This window comes from Protomyctophum bolini (genome assembly GCF_963924005.1).
Source record: "Protomyctophum bolini genome assembly, chromosome: 23".
NCBI classification, from domain to species: domain Eukaryota; kingdom Metazoa; phylum Chordata; class Actinopteri; order Myctophiformes; family Myctophidae; genus Protomyctophum; species Protomyctophum bolini.
The window spans coordinates 10,702,475-10,722,474 of record NC_137884.1 but is presented as its reverse complement, the minus strand read 5'-3'; the positions used below and the strand labels follow the sequence as shown (position 1 = coordinate 10,722,474).

Below are 20,000 nucleotides of genomic sequence, written 5' to 3'. Positions count from 1 at the left end.
AAATACTTAACTATTAAAAAGTACAAATTAGAAAAAAGGGGGCGGGGGGGGAGTACTTTTTCCCTATATTGGTCTTTGGAATGTAGTGGAGTGTAAGTATCCAAAATACAAATACTCAAGTGAAGTATGAGATACTCAAAACATTTAGGTACAGTATACTGAAACCATACTGTACTGTACATATGCTATGTGTAATCTATTCAATAACATGCACTGAATCCAAGGCAGGGATTATTAGGCTACAGACAACTTTCATTCATGTTGAACATGTCTGAAAAAAGTGGGTCTTTCCCTCTCTCTCTCTCTCTCGCACACATGCACGCGCACGCAAGCATGCGCGCGCACGCACGCACACACACACACACACACACACACACACACACACACACACACACACACACACACACACACACACACAGCTTTATCTGAAGTTGGCCTGTCTCTCCTTGTCTTGACTGTAAACTGATATACTGAATACTTATTAAGCCTTGGGGCTGTGGGGGGCTTTGTACTGACAGAGAGAGAGAGGGGGTGGGTGGGGGAGACACTCTCCTTCCCTCATGGGAGAGGAGGGAGAGGGGGGAGTCGGGGGACTTGGAGAGACAGACTTGGGGGAGAGGGGGGCAGAGAGACTCCTTCCTTCGAGAGAGAGATATGGAGGGAAGGTGTCCAGGGAGAGAAAGAGGGGGGGTGGGGACATACAACTCTCCTTCCCTCTGAGAGAGAGAGAGAGAGAGAGAGAGAGAGAGAGAGAGAGAGAGAGAGAGAGAGAGAGAGAGAGAGAGAGGGGGGACTTTGGAGAGAGAGAGAGAGAGAGAGAGAGAGAGAGGGAGAGAGAGAGAGAGAGAGAGAGAGAGAGAGAGAGAGAGAGAGAGAGAGAGAGAGAGAGAGTATGTATGGAGATGAGATGGGATGGGATGGGATCATGGGATGGGAGGAGGGAGTAATAAGGGGAGGAGGAGATGATTCCCACTCACACCACCATCCCTCCTCCTGCTCTGCTCTGGTGTTCAGCGGGCTGGTTCAGAAACAGTTCGTCCTCCTCTCTGGACTGTAGACAGTGTGTGTGTGTACGTGCGCGCGCCACTCTATTCAACCGAAACCAGTGGACGCGTAGCGTTCACTTCTCATAACATTGGCGTTACAGAGAGAGAGACAGACACACGCGCACACACACCAGACCATACAAACTGTGTTGTAATAACGCTCACATAGACACACGCGCGCGCGCACGCATACGCAGTTTACGCACACACCTGAACTTGGCTCCATAATTGTTTTTTTTTGTTTTTTTTCCACGGGGCGTGGAAAACACAGAGGAGACAGACACTCACATAGTCACAGTCTCAGACTGCTTTGCTAGTTTGTTTGTTGTGTGTGGAGGATTTAGCAGTGAACTTCTTTTAAACCGTTGCTCCAGCAGGATATTTCGGGACATTTTGGTGTATTTATTACACTGCGTCGGAACTCGGAACGGTTCTTCTCCCCCCGCCGCCGCGGGTTATTGGTTCGCCTATACACGAGGATGTGATTTCGGAACTTTTATTTTCTTCTTTCTGGATTTATATTGTTTAGCAGCCGGTACTGTCGTCGTTGTTTTCGTGGAGGGGGACACCGTAACAAACAGTACGACTGGGATCCACCAACGGCACCACACAGAGAAGAGAACCGACCCGGGGTCCAGTCAGTGTCACACCGCCAGACGGCCAGAGGTAAGAAGAGAGAACCGTGTGTGTCCATCATTCAATCATTCCCCCTCCGAATACAAGCTCAACCAACAAGACAGACAAAATAGCAAACCTACAAGCCCACAACGCGTCGCCATACGACGCGTTGTGGGCTTGTAGGTCTGTTCTTTCGGGGGAAAGTCGAGTCATTTCCCCCCCACATCCACCCCCCCCCCCCCCCGCTCCCTTCGCGGCTTCGCCGCATATCTGCTACGACCGTGTCGTCGTATTAGTGACAACGTGTATAGTTTAATATATATCTTTAATTCGTGTTTTCGCATGGGACATCACACGAGCCTCCCACTGTGCGTGTCCGTGTGCGAGGACACTTTCCCATGCTGCTTATGAACAGGAAAGGCTTTGGGTTGAGCTAGTTTAAGAGGGGGATAATCTGCTAAATTCACATCTTTTTTTGGTGGTGGAGCAGGACTGGCTACGCAGTAAGCGGCTGAGAGTTGTTGCAGTTTTCCCCCCAGACCCCAGTAGTATAATGTGGATGACGCTGATCCGATTGAGCCAGTCACACGACTGCAACTATGTACCGGTAGTTTAAAATAATAACAATATACCCAAATACTATATGGACACTGAAGAATATTATTATGTTTATTGTTTGTTTATTGTTTATTGTTTGTTTGAATCTGTTCAGTGTGTCAAGTGTGTAGAGTAGACTGCTGCACTGTGTATGTAGGCTACCTCTAAACACAAGCTGGGTACTTTGAATGGGAGTTGTTAACTCAGTATAGGCTACTGTCTGGAGCAATATTCTAATGTAGACTATTATTACTGGATAGTGGATACTGTGTATCTGAACAATGTTGTCTAAATACTGGAAACTCTGTTGTTCAGCTCTTCAGAGAGAGAGAGAGAGAGAGAGAGAGAGAGAGAGAGAGAGAGAGAATGCATTCTTCTATGTACCATATCTAGTTATTATTCTTACTGTACCCTGGTACGGTGTGTGTGTGTGTGTGTGTGTGTGTGTGTGTGGTGTGTGTTATATTGCCATTACATATGGGGAAAAGTTGTCCATTTTGGTTTGTCTGTCTGTCTATCTATATTCTATAGGCAGCAGGACCAGAGAGAGGAATGAGGATACATAAAACACTAGTTTGGTCTTAATGTTTTTAGAATCCTCTCTCTGGTCAGTGGTGGGTCTTATTAAAACGGCCTTAAGTTCACACACCACTCAAAGTCCAAACTGCATGGCATCCATTCAACGCAAACAATAAGAGTGGCTATAGCTAGCATTTAATACCAGTTTGCATGGGGTGTGTAGGCTATGCTACATAGTCAGATAACTCCTGTACGTGTAGTCGTGTACAGCAGGGGTTCCCAAACCTTTTCATGTCGAGGACCCCCAAAATGATACTCGCAGACCCCCATTTGAAAATAACACACACAGAGACTTGGTGCATTTATAGTTGGATATGACAAGGACCCCCATAAGAGAAGGGTTTTTACAGCTCTAGCAGTGATTTCCAACCATTATAATTTCTGGGGCCCCCGGTTTGACCTGAATTAGGCTATGGTCCCTCATTTAATGGCATTTATATCTCTGGGACCCCAATGTATAGTAAAATCAAGGTTAATTTAAGTCTGAGATTGTACAAAACACTAATTATCATTTAGCTGGGGACCCCCTGGAACTCTCACAAGGACCCTTAGGGGTCCCTGGACCCCACTTTGGGAACCACTATATATATATATATATATATATATATATATATATATATCAAAAAAGAGAAAAACCTTCCAAGGAAGGGACTGCATACTCCAGGGAACAGAGACGGACAACCTACTGCATCAACTTATTTATTAGCACATAAAATAATAAATAAGTTGATGCAGTAACTTGTCTGTCTCTGTTCCCTGGAGTGTCCTTTTGGAAGATGAAAAAGGTCCAAATCACATAAAAACATTTTACCCTCTAATGCAGTGGTTCTTAGGTCCTCCCACATTGATAATATGAATTTGGCCCCGAACCCCCATTTGAAACGATTTTGTGCCAGGGACCCCCATTGGGAGATTATCCCTACAACCTCACAACGTGTCGCATCCTGATCAGCTATTTTGGTATAAAGTATAACATGGGGTTAAATGGTTTAAACTGTTCCTTATTTTGCTGGGAACCCCCTCAAGGACCCCTGGGGTGTCCCCAGACCGCACTTTGATAACCACTGTTCTACATAGTACATTTAGCATTGGTTAAGGTAAAGGTAGCAGCTATTACCATGTTTGGTTGGAACTTCAGGATGTGTATGTAGCTCCATGGCAGGCAGACCCAAAACTCTTTGAGTTGCACCTCCTGTGGGCTGCCGTATTTGAAATGGAAGGAAGAGAGAATTAAACTAAACATTTGTAACCTTCACCAGAGCAACAGCAGTGAGAAGTTTAATTTGGACTCTATGAGTTACATTACACATAAACAACATGACACACAGTCTGTGTGTGTGTGTGTGTGTGTGTGTGTGTGGGTCTGTGGGTGTGTGGGTCTGTGGGTGGGGGCTGGGGCTTTCGATAACTGGTCGGGTAGCGTTTTATACGTTCTAGTGACGAAAGGTACAATTTAGTAAACAGACCTGGCCAATAACCGCTAGGTAGCCTATACTTTACCACTCGTATCCTTTGGGCTGAACCGTGAAATCATGTCACCTCTGTACAATTAGGCCAGCAGGTACAGTTACACTACAGAACGGGTTTGAGTGTAGGTCTGGACCCTGGAATGTAGAGCATAGGCCAGGTCACTGCAAGCTAGAGCTCACCTTGTCAAGTGTGAAGGAATTCATGGGCTGCTGTATATTTATTTTTACGATGAAAAGATTGATGGAAGTTCTTTCTCTTTCCCTATTCTCACAGCACAAGTCGGGAGACACACACTTCACCTTCTTTTTTCTTTTTTTCAACAATGTATTTATTTTCATTTTTTACACACACAACTGACAATACAAACATACAAAAAACATCAATGAACAATACAAGACAATTACTGGTATAAAGAAAGCAAAACAACAAAAAAACAAAACAACAACAACAGCACTACTCCTCTTCAGCTCCATCCATTAAATGTGACAAATTATTGTTCTTTATGTAACTTATAAAACGTCCCCACACCTCCTGAAACTTTTCTTTCATAAGAATGTATGCAATCTTTTCCAAAGGTAAACATAAACATAATTCCTTGAACCACTGTGTAATACTTGGTTTGTCTGGCCTCTTCCAGGTCAACGCTATCATTACACTTCACCTTCTAAGCTAGAAGTTTTGATACATGAGAAGTACATTAAACATTCAAGTTTGAGGGAAGCGGGGAGAAAGCACAGCTATACAAAGAACTCCGTTGCTTAGTGTCACGGGACCAAGCTGTACGCAAAACACTTCTGCATGTGTCCAAGTGTACTACTAGTTTATCATTATGTTGCATACCAGTGTGTAGGATATTAGCAGTTGAAGTTTAGTTTAATTTATTGGAAAAAAGCAGTGAGGTTTCTGATCACAACAGCAGTTTGAGGATAAACAAAAAGGGGTTCTCAACGTTTTTGTCTCGGTGGGGACGATTTCCGTACGTTTGGGTCCCGGCGAGCAGACAATGTCTCCTTTTGGGTCTCGAGCTATAAAAAAGTTTGTGTGCTTCAAGTGGTGTGAAAGCCAGTATAGCGGGCCCATAAGTCTTGCTAACCTCTTCTGCCAGGCGCTTGCTGTATCGCTGTTACGCCCAAGTTACTAAAATTAGGCCCACGCCTAGCCTTTATGTCCTGACACTAAAATAGGTGCTTTTGTCCTCATGAAAACCAAAGTCACTTAAAACTTTTTAACAATTTAAACCCTAAATCATACTGAGTAACTTTGAACAAAGGATGGGAGGGGAGAAGATCAGAGTTCTCTCTCTCTCTCTCTCTCTCTCTCTCTCTCTCAACATGTTCTACAACATGTTGTAGTGATTTAGAAGAACGGGAAGAGACAAGAGAGCACAGACCCAGCGCTCACAGAATGCAGGGGTGAAAGGCTGCAAAGGGTCAATGCTAGAGAGAGTGCCCACCCCCCACCTACATGAACACACACACATACACACACATGTGCCTCTACATGTCCGTGCACGTAGCCTACATGCTGCATGCCTGAGTATTACTAATGGCATTGCTTCTTGTCTTAATTGAAATGTCTGTGTGTAAGTGTATTTTGTAGCATGCAAATGGAGCCAACACACACTAAGCCGTGTGTGTGTGTGAGAATTGTATCTGTGTATAAATTTCCTCTTTCTCTCTCTATCTCTATATCTATCTCTATCTCTATCTCTATCTATCTCAAGCGAAATTAGTTAAAACACACGAAATTAGTTAAAACACAGTATCAAAATCAGTTCAAACACTTTAAGCCTTTATACATAGGCTGTTTGAAAATAGCTGATCTACAAGCTCACAATGTGTCGCAGTTCGGATTGAGAGTAATAAACGTCTGGGTTTCCGAGGCTAGATTGATTTGAGAGTGATCCAGGTATGAATATAAGAAAGAGAGAAATTATCTTGCAAGAACAAAATGTGCGGCTGTGTGGACGCATGCACATTCACTGCCAATATCCTTTTCTAAACAGAACCATCTGTTGCTGGGACACCCATCTAGGCCAATTACAAGGCCAGGTGTCATTTCATCCTCTGACATGCCTTCCTTCCATTGGACAATGAAAGACCCGAATAACACTCCAATCACAGCCTGAGTAAACATCATACCAGGAAACGACCCTCCTGGGTGGAACCGTGAAGTCTATAATGGCTACGACTTTGTATTCACCTTGCTGTGTGTTTGCATGCAGTGCACTTGTATTACTATAGTTGTGTGAGGGCCACATGTCTCCATAAGTATAGTAGAATTTGGATAAATTCCCTGGTCCTCCTCACAAGACAAATGGTTGTTTTATGGTTAAAAGATTTTGGAGTCGAACGTAGGAGTTAGGCCAACGCCGGCGTTAGGTTTAGACATGTAGAGGTTGATTTTAGGGGCTAGTGTTGGAATAATCTCTCAAGACCGATTCAGAGCTCCACAGCTGAATCTGTCGTCAACTCCGTTTACGACATGTAGATTTGTTGTTAGTAGGAATGTAATCAAAGTGGCACCACTGGACGGGTAGGGCTGAGGGTGGTCCAACCGGGCCAACATCCTGTCATCCACATTCTAATGGGCGGTGCCCCAGCAGTGGGGGGAAAAAATCACCCGTGTGAAGTGAGGGGTGCTAATATATTAAAGTCTAACTCATGTTGATTAGTGCGTCTGGTTAGTGTGTCTGGTTAGTCTGGTTGCCAGGTGATGTAAAACATACGGTGACAAAACAAACATTAAATTCTCTTCATTGTTAATGGCATTGAATTTAATTGACGTAAATTTTCCCTTCATTGTCAATGGCGTTTTTAAAACAAACATTGAACTAAAAACAAACATTAAACCTGTATATAGGTTTGTATATAGGTTTAATGTATGTATTAAGGTTTAACCCATTCTGGGCGGGAACCCCTTTTGGTGTTTTACCCCCTCAGGCCGGGAACCCATTTTTGGGTTCTGTACAGTATGTACAGTATTCAAAAATGTAAAAATAAATCAGAAAACTTAGGTCAGGATTTAGAGGCGTTTTTAGAATCAGCCTCAGGCCTAAATGGGTTAATGTATGTATTTTGAGGGGCTGGCGCCCCTCAAAATAATCACACCTGTGTGAAGTGAAGTGAGCGGCACTCTTATCACCTCATTCTGGCCAATCACAATTTGCATCCTCACTTTTGTCTTCAATGTTTGTGTTTACACACTTTTGTCTTCAATGTTTGTGTTTACACAAACCCTCAAAGCTGGACATAGAAGGGGCTAGCGCTCCTCAGCAACAGCAGGGGTTGCTGTTTTTCCCCTTTCTTTGGCCGGTGGGTTCCCAGATTCGGGTTGGAGTTACGCCTGACACGTTTGCTTTTGGAACAGCTACTTTCGGCTTTAGTAAAGAAACAAAACAAAATGGTATTCATAAATTCCCCATCGTAAATGGCCATGCTGGCCAATGTATTGTGTGTGTGTGTGTGTGTGTGTGTGTGTGTGTGTCTTGTGGCTGTGTTTAGTTTGCATTGCACAGTTCTTGTAGTTGCCTGCTTGGTGTGTGGGCTGAAATCACTGTTGTGCTGAATATAGTTTAGTTTACCAGACATTATTCAGCAATAACAACCGTCCCGTCTCTGCACGTCAGCACTGTGAACAGTGTTTGAATGAGACCTACTGAAAGCATCAGTCAAGTTGAATGAGTCACTCACTGCCTAGAAAATGCCTGCTGTTCTCAAACTATTGGTAACCGTGACTTATAACTTAAGTATATCAACTCTATATCAGTCTGTATTTATTTATTTTTAATGTTCACAAATTAAAACAAAGGCTCACAAGTCACATCGCAACACGCCATGAGCTAACTAGATCTTCTATTTTTGCCATGAACACAGGTGTGTGCCTTGCGATTATTGTTGGACACAGAACTATAGCACTGCTCACAGTGTGCATGTTTTAACTGTCCTCATGGTCTGCATTACATTGAGCCCCCGAGTGGCACACAGCCTGAACTTGGATTGGAACCATACATGGAAGTTGGAACGATAATATGAAAATAGTTCTGTATTTGTTTGCTCTGGAAGTTCTGATTGAGGAGGAATTCTTAATATATAAATAGTTTTATAATGTCTTTCTCAAACATGATATCTGGCCATGGACTCTAATCTGAAAAGATTTTGTGCCAGGGACCCCCATAAGAGTGGTTAAAGTGGTTTATCTGTTGCTTAGTTTACTAGGGACCCCTTGAACCCCCCTAAAGGACCCCTGAGGGTCTCCAAACCCCACTTTGAGGACCAGTGGTTTCTAGAACTGGCATTCTTTTGGGACGTGTGAAATTGAATGATTGAAAGAAAAAAAAACTAAATTAATAACAACCTTTCTGCAGACTGTGTGGACTTTCTTGGGCAAAACAGTGAAAATAAAGGGTAAATATCATGGGGCATTGTTTAGAAGTCAAACTTTATTGTCTACATGTGGGAATTGTGACTTGGGCTCCACTAAGGCTGAATTACAAACAGCTGAGGTACAATTCAATACACAAACTCTACACAAATACCCCAAACACACAAGAGGTACGTTCAATACACAAACGCCACACAAGGGGGAAAAGACTAAGAGCTGTTCACACACAGTACATTTTGTTCTGTGCATGTTCTTAACCTTTTTCGATGAGTCATCTATGTGATTTATCAGTTTCAGTTTTTTTTTTCCCCACACACACACACACACACACACACACACACACACACACAACTCCCATTAATGCCCCTAGAGAGAGATTTAGATTGTGTCTCATTTATATTCAGGTTTTTGTTTCACCCTGGCCTGATCACAATGCCGATGAATGAGTGGCCTAAAGCCAGGCTTATACTCAGATGTGCGCCAATGCCGTGAAGCTTGTAGATCAGCTATTTTCTGTGCACGACACGTGCATGAAATGCAATAAGTGGTGGTCATGACATGAGCACAATTGCGGTGGTATTGTTATTTTGTCAACCGCAGAAAAGTACAAATTACATTGCACTGTGGCATAAATGTCTTAACCACTGGCTGTCATTTTACGTGTCTGCTGTGTGGCAAACCCCACCCATCCGACACCTAATGCAGGCTATAAAACAAACCATTGAAGCTACTTGGATCGGGTGTCTGTCTGGTGGAGTCAGTAGTGGAAAGTAACTAAGTACATTTACTTAAGTACAATTTTGAGCTAATTACTTTAATTTACTTGAGTAATTCCAATTGCCAATGCTTTGACTTCTAATCCAATACGTCTCTGAAACTAATATTGCGCTTTTCACTCCACTACTGCAGGCCTACATTTATTAGAAAACCTTTGTGTACTAGTTCCTTAGATTTGGTCTATTATTACAAACGTACATTAACCACTTCAGCCCTACAGTATATATAGTTCAGCCATTTGAAAATAGCAGATCTACAAGCTCACTTTACTTTTGGTACTTTAAGTACATTTGATAATGTACTTGAGTACTTTTACTGAAGTACATTTTGAATCCCGGACTTTTCCAATTTCCTACAGTGCAGTATTGATATTTTTTACTTGAGTAAAACATTTGAGTACTTTTCCCACCACTGTTGTCTGTCTGGTGGAGTTAGTTCAGGATGGGTTACATGATCAGGCACAGCCTCATGGAGCTCTATTTGACCAGGTGTCAAAGTGTATCCTGTTGTTGTTGTTGTTGTTCTCACAGAGGCCTAATGGCCACGTCTGGCTGAGTGATTACACACACAACGCTCCATTAGACATGTTTGGGTAGTTCTGGAAAATGTACTCCGTCACTGTATAGGCTACTTATAATACCTTCTGGCACCGAAGGTATAATAGCACTGTCTGCTAGCAGCAAATTTTTATTTAGTTTTCATAGTCTTTGGAATCAAATTCCATTTAGTTTAAAAAGCTATACAGTTGATTTAGTTAGTTCTGGCAGGCCTCATTTGTAGTTTGCCACCGAAAATAGCCAATCTACAATCTCACAACGCATCAGGCTGCTCACATTCAACATGTATGCAATGCGTCTCTTCTCCACTAGTCCCTCCCTAACCTTTTTCATAGTTTTAGTCAATAGTCTGCTACCCAGCTGGTTTTACCATGTCTCAGAGTTTGATTCACATGTTAACAGACATATATTACATTCTCAGATTTCAGACTAGTGCCAGATCGAATGTTGTAGTTGAACTATAATGTTAAATTATTGCTTATTTTGTACTCGTTCTCTGCCCCTTACACGCTGATTTATGTGCTTGTGTAGCGGTGTCCCGCACCGAAAATAGCAGATCTACAAGTTCACAAGTTTTTGGAGTGAGCCACGATGCACAACTACCGGTATAAGCATAAATCAGGCTTTACCTGTATCCTTCCTTCATCCTCATTACAGTGCTGCTATGATTGTACTGAATTACCCTGTAGGGAGGGAACAACAAAGGTCTGACTCTGCCTATTCATTTCCAGTGAGGACTTTGCAGTGTGTTGTATGGGTGGGGTCGGGTGGGGAGGGGGGGGGGCATCAGGTGGGTGTAGACGTAGAGGAGAGAGGACACCAATTTTCCCCGTTGGGACAATGAGGTGCACCTGTTATGTACCCATACATACACCATGCAAGATCAAGAATTACATCCACAAAATCACAGCGAATGTTTGCCTACATTTCCCCTGAATGTTCACATATTATGTCTCTTGTCGGGAAGAAACCACCCAACTCCAAAATGTTAAGGAAATGAAAAATATAAAATGTTCAAAAATGAAGAAAACCGTATATATTTAAAACGATGCAATACTGCCTCATCAAAGTTGGTATTGTGACATTATATATTGTCAATTACTTGCATGAGAGGGGGAGAGTTTGTGGAGTTGGCTGCTTCAACGAAAGAAAGCAGCAAATGAAAAACAAATAACACTCATCTTTTAGTTTCTCTAATAACAACCTAAAACATGAACCTTGGTTGAAAAATAAATAAAGTTGTCCTTTAAGGTTGAACATTGAGGTTCATTGTTTACCTGGTATCCTGTAGTTTCAATGTATATTGTTTAGATAGACGCTAGCTAGGTTCGTGGTTTACCAGGGATTCAGTTTCTTGAGGTACTGCCACTGTCCCTCTGCATTCAATGTATGTGATTACGTCTGCTAAATGCCTAAATTGGTGAATCTCGGGACAATTTGGTGGTTCTTTTTACTGGTTTCTGTCGGGCCTCAGCACCCCCAGCTTTGAACTGGGACGATCCCGGACAAGCCGAGATGGCTGTACTTACTAGGTCACTTTCTTTGTACTTTAATTTTTACTCTCTTCTTTATGTCCTTACATTACAAACCTGAGGAGAAAATAAATCAATGCCCCACGTCATCTACCCAGATCAACCTGTCTTTTTCCTATTTTATGGAGCAATTTGCAAGACGCCACGCTTTTACAGCAGGACAGCACGCTTTACAGCACTTCCCAAGAGTACAATGTCTGCCGTCTGCCAAAGCAGCAAGCTTCATTTATTTCACCCCAGATGCCCTTCAGTTCATCAGTGTGACACACACACACACACACACACACACACACACACACACACACACACACACACACACACACACGTTTGATGGATATTGTGCTAAAGAACGATGAGTGGGAAATATAAGGAGCCATTTAGCTGTCTCGGTAAATAGCTTTCTCGCACCGTGCATGTGTGCGTGTGTGCGCGCTCGTGCGTGCGTGCGTGCGCATACTTATTACTATACTTCTGAGTGCCAAATGCCAGCACAAATATAGTGGAGTTTGAGAAAGTGACATTGTGAGGATAATTTCCCTTCCTCCTCACAAAGGAAATGGTTGTATGTTTTATGGATAAAAACAATTTTTAGGCTTTCTATTAGGAAAAGGTTCAAGTTAGGATTAGGCATTTAAAGGTTAGGTTTAGGGGTGGTGTAATGTGTGATTTATATTTAGTTGCACACTCGTTCACAGAACATGGGCAACCTACAAGCTCACAACGTGTCGCAGCGTGACACGTTGTGAGCTTGTAGATCTGCTATAGTTGGCTTTTGGGTTTGGATGGAAATGGCAAGGAACAGTAAGATTGGCATGCATACAAATTGATGTCCTATAGAAATACCCATGTGCATTCTGCAGGGCATTGACATAAACGCACACACATGATGTGCATGTGTTTATGTGCATTGTGTGTTAATTCAGTGACGGTGTCAGTCACTCTTGACACGTCGTGTGCTGCTGTCAAAATTGAGTAATCATTCAACGAATGAAAGGCAGGCAGCCAGCCGCCTGCCTGTTAAGAAAAATAATTAAAAAGTGTCAAGGCAGGACTGTGTATGCCTTGATCTAGCTGCCGCTGATTGTCCAGGCCGTTTAATGGCCGGAGCACCAAGTCTGCCTGAGAGTTGTGTGTGTACGAGTGTGCGTCAATTTAACAAAGGTGCAGACGATCAGAAATCAGCAGAGAGTGATCGACGTTTGCGCTACTCTATGCCGAATTGAAATGGACTTTTTTTTCTCCCTGGAAATAAAATCGTCTGGGTTTCCGAGGCTAGCAGTACAGTGGCTGACTTGTCAATATCCAGGTTGTCTTCAGAATAAGTAATATAATTCAAAATGTGTAACACATCAGCACAGACTCTGTGGCACATTGGGAGTCATAGTACAATGGCTACAATTCTGCTCTTTGTTCTTCTGAATTCATGCAGTGCAGCTCCCGTCAACATCATGAAGCGTCTGGTTCAGGTGAACATAATCTACATATGCTGCTGTCCTCACTCCTTTGGGATATTTCTTTTTTGTTGCATATTTGCATATTATGTGAATTTTGTCCTCTGTATGTACTCATCCTAGATAAAAAGTGGATTTATTTTTCTACACGTTACATTTTTCTCCGCCTACCTGAGGAGAGCAACGGAATTACCTTATGCCTCCTTCAGGGCATGAGCACTCAAGCCGCTTCTTTTCACCCGACAGGGGGGAGTTTCCCCGGTTGGACGTAGCGCTTGGAAGGAACACGTTATTCCAACCAGTTCCTTTCCCCTTCATCAGGTGTGCCGGCTGGCCAGGGGGAGGCAGTTTAAGCCCAAATTATCCAAATAGCCCAAAAGTTTGACCGCCCGTACCTCAGTGTTGGAGAAAATATCTTTCTTCAGGCTCTGCATCCCGGCCAAGAGCCAGGGAAATTACAGAGGGGATAATTTTACATTACATTACATTACATTACATTGGCACCTCATGACTGAGTTCAAAAGAGAGAGGAAATCTGCCGATAGCTTGAGAGATTAATTGGACTGCGTGCAATTAGAAGGAATGAAGAAGGAATCATGTTTTGCAAGTTTGCCAGGAGCATTAGCAGTTACTTTTAGTAGCTACCTGTAGCCTTAGCAGCTGTGCTGGGGAAGAACCAGGCTGTTTACCTGCATACAGATCACCGTTGCCCCACTACACGGCATGAGACTGTAGTCAACTGTCACCTGTCCTTTCCTGTCCAGATGCCATGAACATATCGCTCAATGTACAGTAACATCTTGTTTTATAAATCATAAGCCCGAACTGTGAAGTCCAAATTATTCTTGGAGCGCCAAGTGCCGAACATCGCACTACACGTCTCTCAACCTTTTTCTGAGTTTTCAGCATTCCTACTGTCAACGCTCAACGTAATAGGTCCTCACTAATGCTCATATAAGATGGCACCATTGCTGTCTACTCACACTGTGTCTTATGTTGCTTTCACACGGCAGATTAAACGGTGCAGTTTACCATTCATTGCCAATGGAAGCCAGCGACATGACGTTGCAAAGGCGCAATGCATGTAGCTGCTCCAAATCAACTCGCACTGCGTTTTGGCATCGTTTCAACTGCCCGTGTGAACGCACCATTAGACTTAGAGGTGGACAGTTCATAAACCTGCTAACCAGTGAAATCATCTGTAGGCAGGTTTGGTACTGCAATTTCAAAGATACCGTACAAGATTTCAAACTTTTATTATTATTATTAATAATAAATAAATTATTAATTAATTAATAATGCTAGAACAATGGCTTCTATTCCAGAATGAAAACTGCCCAGGAAGAGAGGCCGTGGCTTCTAATAGCTTGGAATCCCCATCGAAGATGTCATTGGTAGGCATCCTAGTTAGTATGAACAAATTATATGAAGAAAAGGTTGGAAATGTATTGCTCAGGGAAACGGCACACACTGTGGTGCATTTCTAAGGTGCTGTATGTATGCATGGCTCCATTGTTCAGGCTTACCGCAGGGTAACTGATGAGGTTTAATGCACGGAGAGATTAACAGGTCCAAGATTTTGATTAAACTTGACTGCGACATTTTCTTCGCATCCTCGGTGGACTCCGTGCAAACTCTATGACCCTCTAAGAACACAAATCAAGGTTTATAAAAGTTTTAATTAGACTGAAGTAACAGGTGTTACGTCTTCAGAATTATTCCCAGAAAGGTGTTTTCAAGATGAATGGGCCATTCAGAAGCAACGATTGTCTGTGATGTTGAGTTACAATTATAGTTATAATTAAATATATTAGATTATCACACTGTAAAATCCTCAGTTTTAATTATGAGTAACTCAGTCAGAATGTACAAATGTGACCAATGGATTTGGCCACATCTGTACACTCTCAGAGCTAAATGAAGTCTCAGGATTTGTCACTGCTTGTACTCTGCAGTTCGGAGAGACGGAGCACGTCGTTTTGGTTTGGCTGATTCCAGGTCAGAACGGTCTGCTTGGTTTTGTCATTTAAATCAAGGTTCATTCAGGGGCGAACACTTAGTTTGGGCAGCCTTTGGAACATTCTCCATGTGATGCCTTGATCTGTGTGTGTGTGTGTGTGTGTGTGTGTGTGTGTGTGTGTGTGTGTGTGCGTGCTCTCTCATTTGTACATTAGCAGTGAAGTGCGTGTGTGTGTGTAATCTTTGTTTGAGCTTCTGCTTCCACCGTCCAAAGGTTGTGTTTGCTGTGAAAACAGTGTGTGTGAGACTTGTCCTTGGACACTGTGTGTGCGTGCGTGCTTGTGTGTGTGTTCACGCTCAGTAGCAGATAGTTAACCCTCCACCTGCACTCTTAGTACCTTTCACTTTTCCCCTGTTATTTTGTCTCTGCCAGGCCGGAAGGCTGAAGGCCGAACACTATGTTTATTGTTTATGCCTCTGTCCGTCCTTATCTATTTGGATATGATATGACTAACTGACTTCCAAGTTTCGCTGGGTTGGCAACACAGCATGACAGAGAACTTTGCTTGGAGGAGTGTACTTTTCTAGTTCCCCTCTCAATTATTCCCCTGTGTTTAATCTTTACTCCAGTTGTTTTCGTAATTCTTGTAAATGTTTTCCACTGACTTCATTCCTTAGATTCCTTTATATTAACACTTTCCGCTGACTTCATTAGTTAGCTTCCTTTAAAGCTTTCAGCTTGCTTCATTCCTTAACTTCCCCTTCGTTTTTAAACGCGTTCCTTCCATTCCAGCTTCAGTACTCTTTAGAAATCTTCAAACTGTTCACACATTGCTCTCTCTCTCGATCCCTTGCTCATACATATTTGTCCCCCTCCCGCCGTGTCATTTTGCTTTCATGTCAAGTCACCTTAGTTATTATCATGGTTGCTGTCTGTGAGGACATTGTGCTCTCATAGTTGTGACTGAGGAACATGGCTTTCACGGTGACTCAACTGTTGGGGCTGAAGTCACAGTCATCAGGGACTGACTCACTGGCTGTGTCTCCGGGGTCCATTTAACAAACACCGTCTGTCTGCAAGACACCGTCCTTATTCCTTAACACCATCACATCACGTACCCTCTCCTATAAAACCCCTCTGTTAATGTTGAAACACATCTCTGTCACATGTCTGTGGCTTAAATCTCATTTATACTTAGTCACATTACGTTGTTGCTCTCTGAATGGGACACATTTTCAAGCTGTTTCACGTTGTTTAGTTGGCTTGCAAAAAAGTCTAAAATCGGGTTTAAGAATATAGGTAAACGCCCCATGTTCAAACATCTCACAATGTGTCCTTACTGTCTATAAATCTATAAATGCATGGAATATCTCTGTGTGTGTGTCTGAAACATTCCCCTGCATACGTACAGAACCCTATGACCGTCCGTATCTCTGAGGAAGTGATGGCATTGTGCCAATTGAGAATTTGTTTGGGCCAGTGGTTGTCCAGAATGCACGGCTTGTGCAAGGACACGCTGTGATTGGCTGTCTCTAGCGAACTTCACAACGTTCGACACGGCATCTTGCTCCCTTTAGCTCGCTCTGTAGTGGCTCAAGTTCGCTTGAGATGGCGGGCCTCTGTCGCGGTAAAGTCCATAGAGTTTTATATATATATATATATTTGTTTTTATGGAGGGACAGACAGTAGGCTGACAGGAAATGGGGGGAAGACATGCAGTAAAGGCCGTTGGGATCGGGAGTCGAACCCGCGGCACACTGCCAGACTGGATTACCAGCCAAGGTGCCTGGACCATTGAGCCATGCAGGCCCAGGCTAGAGTTATATATTTACCGGTAGGTCTAGTCCGAAGTTGTTGTAGGCCAGATACACTTCCGCGTTGGCCACAGAAGCGGGGCGTGGTTATAAGAACAAGCCATGTATAGAGTTTCTAATGTCAAGGCAGAAATCTACAGATATCTATCTGTCATTTAATGCCTATATCTGGAGATCCCTGGTGTCATCAATATGAAGTCATACTACTGGCATCATAGACAGGCTTCAAAGTACTATGATAATGGGTACGGCACTAAGTACAACGACAAAACGGGTATTGCATAACTGAAGAGCACCCATTTGAATTGAAAATGAATGGCCAGCTTTGAGTGTTTGTGTAAACACAGACATTGCATAAACACAAACATTGAAGACAAAAGTGAGGATGTAAATTGTGATTGGCCCGAATGAGATGATGTATGATGATGTATTTTTGTGAGAGTGTGATTGTTTTGTAATTTATTTTTGACATTCTTTGACAATTGTATGCACACTAACATGCCCAAAATAGGGATCAATGTATGATTCGTGCATTGGTCTCTTGGCCAGGTGTCTTTCCCAGCATGCATCTATTTTGGAAAAGTGAACCATTTGAGTCATGCCACAAACTCTGGTTTCTGCCCGACATCAATAATATAGTAGCTGAAAAGTAAAACAGGCACTCTGATAAGGACACAGCTATCACCAACCCCTTTGTTAGGGTGTAGAAATTCTGCGCAAGATTGTCACATTTGTGTTATGTTTTATTTTATTTGTAAACGGATTCAGCCTTGCTTCATTTTTTTTTAGGGATTTCTGGGATGTTGACTCATCTTGAACTTCCAGAAATTCCCAGATGCTGGAAATTCCGACGTTCTATTCTTGGCCCGACCGTATCCACACACACCAGCGTTGGTTTTCTACTGTTTTTCAGAGGGAGTGTTTTCCAGGAAATGTCACTGTGATAAGAGACGTTAGCTAAATCAATATTTATACCTCCGTCAGCGAGCGTAGGACTTTTACTGTGGTCTCTCACACACACACACACACACACACACACACACACACACACACACACACACACACACACACACACACACACACACACACACACACACACAGACACTCTCTCTCTCTCTCTCCCACTACCACTTACTGTGGTCGTACACTGTCTCTCTCTTTCCCTCCATATATTTTGTAGGTTGCCATGACATTGTATTGCCCTGACTCAGACTGTATATTATGGGGTGCTTTGTTGGACTTGGGTCCCTTGTGACCAGTTTGTCCTAAAGTCACCCTGCTCTGAGAGACAGAGAGAGCTTCACCTACAGTAGCAGACAGTATGTTAACTATGCATAAACGATAATATGACCAGACAGGAATGTGGAATAATTCAGGTGTGATAAATGATTTCCATTCTGCTTTCGTTCTCTTTCTCTTTCTGTCTCTCTCTCGCGCACGCATGTCGCACGCACGTTGCACGCACGCATTATAATGCACATCTAATATGTGATTAGACAGGAGGGGAGTTAGATCTCACTCTCTAGCTGTGTGTGTGTGTGTGTGTGTGTGTGTGTGTGTGTGTGTGTGTGTGTGTGTGTGTGTGTGTGTGTGTGTGTGTGTGTGTGTGTGTGTGTGCGTGTGTGTGTGCTTGTGCTTGTGCTTGTGCTTGTGCTTGTGCGTGTGTGCGGGGAGGTTCTTGTTTTTTCTTTTTCTGTCATTGTCTTCAGTGAAATTCCACATCTCCATTTCTAATGAAGAATTATAATCATCATCTCTCCATCCTCCGGGTCTTTCTGGCTCTCTCCACATTGTTCCTCATCCTGGAACTAACGGTGTGTTTTAACAGCGTGAGAACCACGGCGAGCAATCATGAATTTCATTGGTTATCGCCTGCTATCGCCGGACGATGTCGCCCGAAAAGATGAATTGTTTTTATCTTTTCGGCCGACGTTCCTCCGCCTATCGCCTGTTCGCCTGCTGTCGCCAGTAGTACTGGCAATACCACTGTTAAAACGCACTGTTGGTAACTGTCTTTCTTTCTCTTTCTCTCTTCGTCTCTCTCTCTCTCTCTCTCTGTCTTCTGTATGCTGAGGTTTCTTATTTGTCTCCTGATTGTATGTTTCACTTCTCCTTGGGTTTCCCCCCCGTTTTTTTTTTTTTGCTGTATAAAAATACATTCCACCACAGCAGTTCTGAGCACTGGCATGTGATTCGTTCGTGGTCCGGTTCCATTTTCAGCCGTTTGGGCACTGAATACATACATACACTTATTTTTATCAGCACATGGTAAGGAACCCAAACATGCAACGATATATTTTCATACTGCTGTTATTTAAATGTATTTTACTTTAAGACAAGAAAAATGAGCTGTGGTAGTCCAGGATTTCACGGTATTAAAAACATCTCAATCGTGTGTGTGTGTGTGTGTGTGTGTGTGTGTGTGTGTGTGTGTGTGTGACACACTCACTATTGTATAATGGTCCTGTGTAAGTCATGAATGGTACTAAACCCTCCATGCTCTCTTTCTCTGCCACCCATCCCCTCCGTCCATCTCTTCCTTGCTCCCTACACGTCCTCAATCGCTCTCTCCCTTGATGTGTTGCTAACTCCAGCTCCCGCCCCCGATAGGGGGAGGAAGGGGGGGGGGGGGGGGGGGGGATTGATGGAAAGCAGTGTTTGAACAAGGAGTTGTTTTTCTGTTTAAGGACTCCATAATCTTGGTCAAGTACATCCCATTTGGTTCAGAGAGAGAGAAAGAGAGAGAGAGAGAGCAAAGCCTATTGTTTACATGAGGGACAAATCTGAAAAGTAATTATAGGTGCGGCTGCGGAAGCTACATTGTCGTTTAATTTAGTATGCATGCTTACTACCAAATACAATGCATATGACTGTGTGTGTGATCCAGCGCAAAAATCGGCTCCCATCCATGTTAGCGATTTTCCAGAACGCTCATATCTCTCTTTCCCGTATATTGTTCCACTTTTGCCACGACCACCATTACATTTTAAAGTGACTATTGACAATAGTGATTGATTATCAACACATGCTCTGTAAAGCACTTTCAGCTGCATTTCATGTCATCAGAGTTGGTTAGTTTCATTTATTGTCTACGTGTGGAAATTTGTCTTCGGTCTCAAACAACAGTTAAAACAAACGGCAACAACAACAGCTTACACAATTATTTTCATGGCAAAAAGAACAGTGGCAAATACATTAAAAACAAATCTAGAGAGA

The 20,000-nt window shown here is 43.0% G+C and overlaps 1 protein-coding gene across 2 annotated transcripts in view; it reads left to right on the top strand.

Moving 5' to 3' along the window:
• Positions 1-1,139: 1,139 nt before the first annotated feature.
• The window catches only part of LOC308310709 (plexin-B2-like), a 199,991-nt gene continuing 181,130 nt past the window's right edge, over positions 1,140-20,000 (top strand). For both annotated transcript variants that reach the window (XM_080757092.1, XM_080757091.1), the window contains exon 1: positions 1,140-1,712. The gene's annotated coding sequence lies outside the window, so the exon portion shown is untranslated. The remainder of the gene's footprint in view (positions 1,713-20,000) is intronic.